The sequence below is a fragment of the Astyanax mexicanus genome, chromosome 18, assembly GCF_023375975.1.
Source record: "Astyanax mexicanus isolate ESR-SI-001 chromosome 18, AstMex3_surface, whole genome shotgun sequence".
Lineage (NCBI taxonomy): Eukaryota > Metazoa > Chordata > Actinopteri > Characiformes > Acestrorhamphidae > Astyanax > Astyanax mexicanus.
This window is the reverse complement of record NC_064425.1, coordinates 17,111,494-17,123,895: the sequence shown is the minus strand read 5'-3', so window position 1 is coordinate 17,123,895 and position 12,402 is coordinate 17,111,494. Positions and strand designations below refer to the sequence as shown.

Below are 12,402 nucleotides of genomic sequence, written 5' to 3'. Positions count from 1 at the left end.
CTACAGAACCAACAGAGGGCAGTAAAGACATGAACTGCCTGAGCTCTCCACACTGATTCCTTTACTGACATCTTGATTTAAGATTAGTCACTGTTGCTGATGTGATCTGGAACACTGTTCTTCAAAAGCTTTTGTTGCCCCAAACAAAAACATGCCCTGTGTGTGTTGCCTCCTGCCTTTAGGCCTGGCAGGGTTTTAGGAATAAACCTGGCCTTGAGTGCCTGTGAGTCACTTCTCAGCTCTACCACTGTCCCTGGCTTTTTCTATAGCAGCAGTATATATTAATGTATTTCGGAGAAATAGATTTGTTTGATTAATTTAATATTGATATAAGTTGCACCCATCTTTATTCATCCTTAGCCCTGGAGAATTGGTTACAAATGTAACTAAACGAGTTACTAACTTTAATATATAGAAAAAAAATTGTGACACCTGCTTATGCATTATTTTTTCCAAAAGTATGGGTTTGTAAAAAGAGTATTCTTCTTTTCTTGAATTAATAATTTCTACTGTCATAGGAAGACTTTATATAAGATTTTTGGAGCATTGTTTTAAGCATTAAATTGCATTCAGCATTATCTTTATTATTATTTTTTGACTAAACTTTCATACCACTTAATATCACTCCTAAAGTGAAACCAAAAAAAGGACTTTCTTTCCGGTGTGGAGTAATGTGCGCTTTTGTGCTGCGTTGGCATGCATGCCTGCTAACAGAGAATGTTATAAAAATGTTTAGCAAGGCTTTAAAAAGATTCCAGGAAGGTTGGTCTCTAATGATACAGAAAAAATGTTCCAGGAACTTTCTGAAAACGTGTGACGTGGTACTGGTTTGTATAACAACTTTGTTAGAACATTAGAATGTTTCTCATATAAGCTTCATTAATATTAATATTGATTAATATTTACATTATGTAAAAATTGTTCAAAGTAACATTCCCAAAACTAAAAATGTTAACTGTAACGTTTAGAAAACGTTCTACTAAGCAAAAATTGTTAGCTGGGTCATAAAATGGTATTACTAGCAACGCTAATTTGGGACAACGATAGCAATGATAGATGTTATCTAAATATTTAATTGGAACGCCATCAAATCTGGAGTGACATCATTCCCAGCTCTGAAGTCTGAGCTAATGGAGCATTAAATTTACTTCAGCTGCGGCCTAGGCTTTAAAACTAAGCTATAGTTTCAATACAAACTTAATACAGTGCTAAACCTGGTACTTTGATGTAATTGTAAAATACACAGTGAACCCGGCAAAAAAATCTTATAAACAAGCCAACATACTTGGGCTCCTGTGCTTTTTCCTTCTATATACACTGCATATATGCATGGTATGCATGGCGAATCTTTGAAGCAGCAGAGTTCTGCTCATTCATAAGACCTGAGGAATATAAATAGCTCTCTGACACCCATTACCACAGTGGTGATCAAAGACCTGGGTCTCAAGATCTGTAGATCTAATGCACCACTGTCTCACTGTGGAAAAACAAACAAAGGCCTCCTGTAAAGACAGTGCAGGTGCACCCAGTGACCCCGTCCTCGTCCCTCCACCACACAGTCCGGCTGTGGTCAGAGGGCCCATGGCAGCCCGGTATTGCAGTTATAGTGGGAAACCACCTTCAGACGTGGGCGGCTTGTGTTTGTGGGGGGGACAAGCGTCAACAAACACTCGGCCGGACAAAAGGAGCCCGAAGCAGGACAGCAGGCCCTGAAACAATCTCCAGCTTTACCCCCATTCAACCTCACTTCCCTCACACCACTGCATCAATCACACTTGGACCAGCCAATAGGCTTTGGCACGAGACTCGCTTATCGATCAGGGCCGTTGGCAGCAGACAGTAAATAAACAATTGAAGAAGAAAGTGCTCTTCAAAGGGCGACCCACCATCATGCTCCTTCCCAGGCTAATTAGTATTATCTGAAGGCCTGTGAGGACTGTAGGGAGTTGAGAAGGGGGGGTGGGATTGTTGGTTGGTAAGAAGGAAAGGGGATGGCCGGCTTCCTGAGGAAAAAGCATCAGCTTTACTGCAAAACAGCTCAGGAAGCAACTGCAACTGCCGGCCCCAAGGTCCAGACGCGCCTTTGGCTGGGACAGGCTCACTCGATTAGTCAGTCGCTCTCGTTTTTACCTCCACATACGGTAAAAACGAGGAATGTCCCAGCTCTGAGAATACAAGGGACTTACCACTGAAGAGCTGATAAACAAGGTAAGACCAAGAGAGGCAGGTTTGACTGGGTTGTGACTGCTGACTCTGTATATTTCTACTTATGTATTTTTATGCTTTTGACTGTGGTGAACTTTGTTGGGTGGATTTATTGGCACTTTTGGCAGCTCTTCTATTTTAGTATTAGTGGCTGTACTGTTAAAATGAAAGAGGGTTTCATCTTCACAGAGAATGAACGTCAGGAGAGATAAGGTCAGGAAAGCTTTCTGTCATACTGAGGACTCTATATTTTATACTCTATATTTTATACTCTATATTTTATACTCTATATTCTATACAAATGTCGACCTTGTCAGGACATTAAAAGCCAATTTAACCTAAGTTGTTTTAGTTCGGATGAGAATTATTTTCTAGATTATGTTGAAGGGTCCAATGGCATGCTCTGATGATTCAATGATCCATATCTGACTGACCGTAGCTAGGGAATCTCCACACAGATGCTAGGCACATTGTTTATCTCAATGAGAGTACTCATGACGCACTTACGGCAGTCAAGTGGATGGCGTTGTTGTTATAAACGGCAACATCCTGCATGTTCTGCCATTTATAGCGTGTATAAACTGTATCGACTGGTTTTGTCAGTAAATGACCCAAGGCTTTGACCTGCTGTGTTGCTGAGGGCTGATCAATCTCTGGATCATGTTGATGTGAATGGGCTGAGTCAGTAGTTACAATGTCTTCAATGTACGGTCCTGAAAATAAAGTGTTCTCTTAGTGATGCCATAGAAGAACCAATGTTGGTCCTATTAAGAAAAGAAATGAATGTTTTGCCAGTGTATGTCAGTACTGTATGTTTAATAACAGTGGTTCTTATGGACCCAAACGTGTCTTTTCTATGGCATGGCTTAAAAAACCCTTTGCAGCAACTTTATTTTTAAGGGTTTATTGTGGTTCTAGGAAAAACACTTACTTGATAAACAACCTTTTCATTATGCTCATGCTCTTCACACATTAAAACACTAACATGACAAAGGTCATGGGACAGGAACTAGTGATGCGTACAAATGTACAAATATGTGCCATGTCTTTTGTTAATTAAAGAATGCTGCACTTAGTCGCTTATCAAAAATGCCTCGGGTCACCATCACCACCCACAGCGCTGTCCACTGGGGGTGGTAATGACTTGCATGACAAATTCACGAAACACACGTGACACTGTGGATTGAGGAATGTTAAATGTCTGCACAGCTTGGGAATGGAACGTCCCATTAAGGTTTAGAATCATGTTTCCAGGAAAATATCTGTATATGATACTTTGTATTGATAATGTATGGCAAATGAATATGATACAATATATCTCAATATCGATATTTTGTCCCACACATACATTATATTCATTTAGATTAATTTTATTTCTAATATTTCCCATTTTCTCCGCAATTTACACGGCCAATTACCCAACCCACTCATTAGGACTCCCCCTATCACTAGTGATGCCCCAACACACCAGGAGAGTGAAGACTAACACATGCTTCCTCCGATACTGCTTGGAGGAAAGCGCAGCGACTCGGTTCCAGTAAATCAGCTCACAGACGCCCTAGGAGTGATGTGGGGAGAGAGTGCCATCTACCCACCCGGAGGGAGCAGGGCCAATTTTGCTCCCTTTGAGCTCCGGCAGCTTGATGGTAAAGCTGCATGAGCGGGGGTTCAAACCCTCGACCTCCCGCTCATAGTGGCAGCACTTTAGACCGCTGGCCCACTCGGCGTGATTACATTCATTTAATACCCTCTATTAGGCACCACTTTAACTTAATATTTCTTGTCACCTTGAACACGTTGGCCAGCTAATGGTACTGGCTAAAATTGATGTTTAAAGTAAAGAAATAAAAATATTGCATGTCTTCAACAAAAAATGACGCATTATAGGGTTTCCTACTGTGTATATGTACTGTATGAAACATTCATAACATACATGCAGAGGGGTATCAAGTTAAGTCCTTAAGATTTTGGCTTATCAGTGTAGATAAACCCATTGAACAGTGGTTTCAGTGAGATACTATACATTACTTGGTGGTTCTTCTAGTTCTTTCTGTCATGTCATGAATAAACCGTAAAACTGTGGGAAATTCAGGCACTTAATAATATCTCCTTCCTCAAACCGCAAATTCAGTGTCACACTGAGCGACAACTTCCCCTACAACTCCTAAAATAACTTTAAACTGCACCCCTGCCTGAGCAAAGGGCCACTCTATGACGTCCAAGCGGTGCTCATCCTACCGGGGATGACAGACGCCCTAACGACGGGCCAAGCAGCACCAGGATGCTACCAGCTCCAGTCAGCGTGAATAAAGGATAACCCCCGTGTCCCTCCTCTTCTGGTCACGGCTCTGGGCTGAGGCTGTAGGGCAGTGGCGGATTGCCCGGTGCGGGCAGGGCTCGTGCTCCGGGGCGTTCAATAGAGCCCTTTTTTCAGCAAGGGGTGATGGTAGAACTAGGGGGCATTTCCTCTGGCCCCGTGCTGGGCCGTCTAAAGCAGGATGCAGGCGGGCTATGATTGGAGCATCCCCCTGCTGCCGCTCGTTCACAGGTGCAAAGCAGCAGTTGCATAACTGAGACAAAAAGAAAAAAAATGGCGTTATTCATTGTGTATATTTAAGGGACTTACAGAAACAACAACTGCAGAAAAAAACAAGGAGAGAAACCAAGGATCTTACTGAATCCAGCAGTTGGCGCTCTATTATAGGCATGAGGTTGACATATACTGACTGAAGTATGCCAAAAGTAACAGGGTATCAGGATCATGAAGTATTACCTCAGAGGATGGCTTGGAAATTCCCACACCTGTTGAAGCTGTGAGGTGTTATCTTGTTAATGAGGCTGAACACTGACCAGTGTGCTCATGGCAAGGCAGTGTAAATTATTGCAGTTGGAGCGAGGCCTGATAATGGGTACCAAATGAATGAGAAATTACATTTCCGAAGTTGTGTGAGAATGTAACATGGCTCGGTCTACAGTGTCACACATTTTTTTAGGTAATACGCCATAAAAGGCATTCCCACCCACAAGGGACAATCAAAATGATGGTGACATGAAGCATCTAGCTAGAACTGTCTATGCTAACAGACAAGCAAATCTGGCAGAAATCATACGCACATTCAATGCAGGAAGCCTCACACACATATTCCACAGGTCAGTGCAGCATTTTTTAGCTTCTACAGGCAATGGCAAAAGTCATGTAACATAATAAAAGTTCATACTTTTGTGTATATCATGAAGAATTTGTAGTGACTTATGAGTAAACTGTTATTAAAATTTATTACTTCATGGTCTGTACTCTAAAAATAGTTTTTTTTAGTTTGAGCAACAGCATTTAATACTATATGATTTTGTTCTTGCTGCCGTTAAGGAACAGTTAATGTAATTGATTAGACATGTAGTGTCAATTCTACCAAACATTACAATGTCCAGAACTGGATTCAAGATCCCATTGGAAGACTTTGTGCTACTTGATACATAAAGAACTATGTTTGCAGCACAAATGTGTGAGTATTAAGAACCTTATTTAATGGTTACAAGCGCTGTTAAAGAACCATTCATCTGAAGCCTCTTTATTTTAAAAAAGAAATTTTTTTAAATTGTCCAGCCTCCAATTCTTCTTTATTGTTAAAAGTAAGGAGCATCATATACTGCACTTGGGTACTGAAATCTACTAGGGAACTTAATATGGATTTTAAAATATTATTTTACATGAATATATTTGTATAAGACAGTGGTTCAATTTGTGTTTTCTTTAAACCATAAGCAATAGATGGCAGTGTTGTACTCTGTCGTTAAATCACACTGTTCTAACTGCATAAAAAGGAGACTTTTCTTTTACTCAGATTTAATAAATCAGTACAGTAGCCAGTAGCAGTTTTTTATACTATGACAGTTTTCCCAAAAAGTTAAATAATCACAGTGTATACACCAAATTACTTACCTAACACCGCCCCCTCCCACCCAACATGAATATTCCTAAGCATTACCTAACTATTATGGCTTATATAAAACTTAGATACGTGGTCGCTTTTTACTTTTAAATGAGATCTTGAGTTAAATTAACTTATAATAATTGATTTTAGTCTATTGGCATTGGCAGTTTGTTTTCTATTTGCATTCTGGGTTTGCCCCTCAGTCATTCAGACACTCACTGTCAGTGTGTAGTCAGTCACTCTCCCCAGGATATCTCAGGTAAACTTGTAGATCATACATAATGGGTAACTGCCTGAAATTAAAAACAAAAATAAAAATCAGTATACAAATCAATATTGTACAAAGTAATTGATATAAAAAACATGTTTTACGTTTAATTAACTCAAGTTGTCAGTAAACATTACTGGTTTCCTTTAACGTATACAGTCTTATGGTATTGCAAAATATTGTGATATATATTACATCGTAACCCCTATATTGTGATATGTATTGCATTGTCTAGTTCTTTCCAATACACAACCTGTCTACTCAGGATATTATATTATAATGGATGCATAATAATAATAATAATCCATACAAAATGATATTCCCTTACTTCTACATCTGCTATCTTTACTGGCATAACAGGTTTCCAGACCTGGCCTTTAGCCTATCACTAATGTTTTAGCCTGGAAAGCATTTCCTCCAATTAAAAAGCTCCACAGCTTTCAAATCTGATATACGACTATTTATACACTCAGACAGTGTGGACAAAGCTCACCAACAAACCAATAAGCATAAACAAACAAACTAGTTATGTACACCAAACAGGGCGCAGCATGCCCTCTCATTCAGCGAAGTGTCAGGAAACATTTTGAGGCCTTGCCAAGGTGACCTTTGCTGGCAGCAGGAGGGACTCTCAGCGCATACAACAATGAAGAACCTTAATGTTATGCAGTGTTATTTCCTGCTCCCAAAGCCAGGAATATACTCCGGCCCGCAATCTATCCACTATTTATTCGGCGCAGGTCTTTAGAAGTGGCGCCAGTTGCAGTTCCCCGACGCTCCTTTCTCCCCCATGACAATCAACAGGAACAAGCGTGCAAAGTCCTCGCTCTGTTTCCACTCAGATACAAGTGGTCAAAGGCCCATAATTGATTATCAAGGAGGAAACATGGGAAAGAGCCGGGCCTGAAGATATATTAGGCCGTAAGTCAAATGTGAAGACAGGAATGCAGTGCATCTTGTTACTCTTCACATGAAAAGATGCAAAGATTACTTAACGCAAGTGGCAATAAATCGTAACACAACACGGAAGGGCGAGCACTCACTCACTATTTTCCATGTTTGACTTATTTCCCAAATCTGAGTTAATGAGTAAATGTGCAGGTAATTAACATTTTCATTTGTAGAGATAAGTTAAAGTTCAGCTGATCTTAAAATTAGAGTAAGGACTAATAATCCACAGACACATGGATCTTAGGGCTGGGTGAGGTGACAAAAAAATAATAATATCTCTTAAGAGAAGAAAATGTTGATGTATAATGTATAACGTATAATAATATAAAATGATGAGACAATTAAGAATTTATGATTTAAACTAGGGCTGGACAATATATCAATATTAATATATACAGCTCTGGAAAAAAGAAGAGACCACTTAAAAATTATGAGTTTTTTTTTTTAAACCTCTAGAATATAATCAAGTGGAAGATAGATGATCACAAGCCATCAAACCAAGCTGAACTGCTTGGAGTTTTGCACCAGGAGTGGCATAAAGTTATCCAAAAGCAGTGTGTAAGACTGGTGGAGAAGGACATGCCAAGATACATGAAAACTGTAATTAAAACCAGGATCATTCCACCAAATACTGATTTCTGAACTCTTAAAACTTTATGAATATGAACTTGCTTTCTTTGCATTATTTGAGGTCTAAAAGCTCTGCATATTTTTTTGTTATTTCAGACATTTCTCATTTTCTGCAAATAAATGCTCTAAATGACAATATTTTTGGGGGAATTTGGGAGAAATGTTGTCTGTAGTTTATAGAATAAAACAACAATGTTTATTTTACTCATTTACCTATAAATAGCAAAATCAGAAAAACTGATTCAGAAACTGAAGTGGTCGCTTATTTTTTTTCCAGAGCTGTATATCTCAATATAAATGTATCAATAATAATTATATGATTTTTCTGATATTTAAATTCACCTTATTTTACACCATTTGTCAGTTATTGACATTAATCACATGAAGCATTACATGGAAAGTTTCTTTTTTAGACATTTGTAGGTACAAACATCCATTCTGGGCATCTTTGATAGTGTCTCTGTGGCATTTATATTGTTCATATCAAATTCAGAATTATATTGGATTAAGAAATATACTGTGATATTATTTTTTGCCCATTTCATACGGCTCTATGTTAAAGTATCCGTATTTCTTTGAGACACCAAAAACACTTCACGCTCTATATTGAAATAATAAACATCTATCTTGTATGTGTAAGCTATACATATTTTTAATAATAAACATTTTGGTATCTCACTGACTCAGCAAACTGCACTGGATTATGTTAGAGATAGAGATGGTGAAATAGCGTTGTCATGCTGCTCCTTTAATTGCGATGTTTCTACGACATAATTTGCACATGACTGTGCTCTGTCAGAATTCATTCCTTTGGAAACCAAACTATTTCCACACAAACAACCCATGCACGTTCTTTTTTGGAACTTAATCAGACACAGATGGCAATATCTGTGCAGCATGCGCAATCTTATGAAACTATCTTATCATAATATGATACTAAACTGCATGGCTAGGTACCTGATTTCATACACTTGTGGCAATGGGTCTGAATGAAACACTTAATTTCAGTCATTAACAGGTATTTGTCAATATATCTGTTGATATAGTGTATGTGGAAAATTTTTATTGTCTAAACTCATATCAGATTTCTTCTTGCCGTATAAAGTTTCTTTATATATATACATTTCAGCATACTCACACATCTCTATTTTAACATTATATGCAGAATCTCAAAGATCCATCTGAGGAAAAGCTAAGCTACTTTCTCCAGCCAGTATGACCTCTGACAGCCCGCTATCAGAGCAGAGAGGGCAGATATTTGCGTCCATCCATTGTTTACAGCCTAAATCAGCAGCTAAGCCTTCAAGTGTTTACCCTATCACAAAAGGAAAAGTCATTCCTCCGTGCTCATGCTGGCTGCCAGGACTCGAAGGAAAACTAGTGTTTGGAGAGACGCACACTCCTCCAGTGCGGCCACAAAACAATGTCGTTCTTTTTTTCAGGCTGATGGGATTGAAATGTAGCTGCTGTGACGCACTCCACTGTCATTCCTATTGTGTTGAGGGACAGACCAATAGGTGTTTGGCTGACTTCCTCTGACCACGTGTCCGGCCTGACTGGACTATAAGAAAAAAAAATGGCATGAATTTGAAAAAGCAGTAAAAGGTATAAGAATAAACCGCAGTTTAGCTGTAACGGTTCACATGCATGAACAACAAAAGACTTTCTGGTGGTCTTGAATGAATTAGTAAGAGTAATATCACACTCTAAAAAATAATTTTGTGTTTTAGTCAAAAGAACTAATATTATCAAGTTGATTATCAACTCACCGCCAATACAGCTCAATAAAATGTGTTCAGAGATCTTCAAACTGAAACTTAAAAATGCTTTTAAAATAATTTTAACTTTTAGTATACAGTACACGTCAATGCTCTTTCTACAGTGTTGGTTTATACATCTTTCCCATAGGCTCCTGGCAACATATGTTTGCATACTGGGTGTGGACTCTCCCTAACTTACCATTTTTGTATTGTCTGTTGCCCAAAGCTATCTTATCCTAGTCATTTATTAGTGTAATATATGTGTTGATTGCCAGGCCGTAAGAGCATGTGTTGTAGGCTGTAAAAGCAAGTTACCTTAATTCTGTGTTCCTGTCATGGTCTGAACAGAATAGCAGACAAGCGCAGATACTGATAAAAATAAAGTATGTTTATTATGATAATAAACAGATATAATCAGGGTCGATACAGAAATAAGGTTGATCACCAGTAGACAGAGCAATGAAGACAAAACCATACCATAAACGAGAGACAGTCCAGAGTTCATACACAAGCAATCCAGTATCAGAGATAATCCAAAAGGCGGTGGTGAAAGTACAGTCCAGGTCATACACAAATAATCCAATATAAAAGGCAGAGGCAAAAATCGGCGTCGGGAAACAAAAAGCAAGGTCATACACACAGTAAACTGAGACAAGAGATAAGTAACGCTTTGTATGAGGATAACCTACAATACGCGGCGATGAAGTCTGTTTGGCGTGCACCTTTATAGTGCCAGTAATCAGTATTCGGGGCTTCCTGGTGGAAGCAGGTGAGGTGTCACGTGATCAGGTGAGTGCGTGATGTCAGCGGGTGGTGCATTCTGGGTAGTGTAGTTGTTAACCTGAGAACCTCCGTTAGAGCTTGGTGTGGAAGGGACAGAGGAGCTAACAGCACCAGACGTGACAGTACCTCCCCCCAAGGGAGTCGGAACGGAGCCGGAACGGGGACGACCACGACGACGTCCACCCGACGGGCAGGGAGTACCGGCGGGAGGACCAGACGTAGCCTCAGAGGTGACGGGCAGGCGGGGGTTGCGAGACTGGGAACCCCTACGCACCGGAGCCAAAGAAGAGAGTGAGCGCTTGGGACGCCCACGGGGTCGAGGAGCAGGCTTACTAGGGTGACGGGCATGAAATTCGGCCAGTAGAGCAGGATCCAGCACGTCACCGGCGGCAACCCAGCAACGCTCCTCAGGGCTGTAACCCTCCCAGTCTATGAGGTACTGGAGCACACCGCCACGCCTGCGTGAATCCAACACCTCTCGAACCGCATAGGTAGACGAATCCTCCCCCTCCACTGCCGCGGGCGGCACGTCATCGGGAACACCCTCAGCAAGCGGACCTGGGACAAGAGGCTTGAGCAGAGAAACATGGAACGAGTTATGCACCCTGTACTGAGCCGGCAACTCGATCTTATAAGTCACCTCATTAACCTGAGACAACACTTTAAATGGGCCAATATACTTAGGCAGCAGTTTCCTACAGGCCCCTTCAAACCTCAAGTCCCGGGTCGACAACCACACCCTGTCTCCGGGTTGGTATTGGGGGGTGGTACCACGGTGTCTGTCGGACTGCTCCTTATATTTCCGTAAAACCTCCGAGATTTGCTGATGCGTCTCCTCCCACACCTGCTCACTCCGCTTCATCCAGTCGTCGACAGCGGGGATCTCAGTGGATGATGCTGTCCACGGAGCTAACGGAGGCTGGTAACCCAGAATGCACTGGAATGGAGTGAGACCAGACGTGGAGTTAATCAGGGAATTCTGAGCTATTTCAGCCCAAATTAAATACTGAGACCATTCTGACGCATGCTTAAAACAGTACAATCTTAAAAACTTTCCCAACTCTTGGTTAACCCTCTCACATTGACCATTACTAGTGGGATGAAACCCAGAAGTGAGACTCACGTGTACACCCAAATGTTCAAAAAACGATTTCCATACCCTAGAAGTAAATTGAGGACCCCTATCTGACAAAATGTCCTCCGGGACCCCATAATGTCTGAAAATGTGTGTGTATATAGCTTGGGCGGTCTGAAGAGCAGTAGGAAGAGCAGGAAAAGGGATAAACTTAACACCCCTAGAAAATCTGTCTACAACAGTAAGGACAGTAGTGTAACCTTCAGATTCAGGTAAATCGGTAACAAAATCTACTGCAATATGTGACCATGGTCGTTCTGGAACAGGTAGAGGACATAGCTTACCGGCTGGAAGGGTTTTGGGTGTTTTGCATTGTGCGCAGATAGAACATGAAACCACGAAAGTTTGAACGTCAGCTCGCATGGTTTCCCACCAGTACCGAGCTGAGATTAGTTGTAGCGTGCGTGTAACGCCTGGATGACCGGACGTAAGGGCAGCATGTGCCCAGCCAATGAGCTGATCGCGAAACTGCTCAGGCACGTAAATCTTGTGAGGAGGGCAACCCTCCGGAGGTTGTGTGTTAGCTTGACTCTGCTGAATAAGGTCATCGAGTTTAACAGTGGGTGGCAGAATGTGTTCGGGTTCGGAAGCGTGGCATGTGTCGTCTGGGGAACTGAAAACACGAGATAAGGCATCAGCTTTAGTATTACGGTTACCTGGACGAAACGAGATCGAAAAATTGAAACGGGAGAAAAACAATGACCAGCGAGCTTGACGGGGGTTAAGACGTTTAGCAGT

At 40.9% G+C, this 12,402-nt stretch overlaps 1 protein-coding gene across 1 annotated transcript in view; it reads left to right on the top strand.

Moving 5' to 3' along the window:
• Positions 1-2,064: 2,064 nt before the first annotated feature.
• The window catches only part of exoc3l2b (exocyst complex component 3-like 2b), a 66,100-nt gene continuing 55,762 nt past the window's right edge, over positions 2,065-12,402 (top strand). Inside the window, exon 1 of the mRNA XM_007245974.4 lies at positions 2,065-2,208. The gene's annotated coding sequence lies outside the window, so the exon portion shown is untranslated. The remainder of the gene's footprint in view (positions 2,209-12,402) is intronic.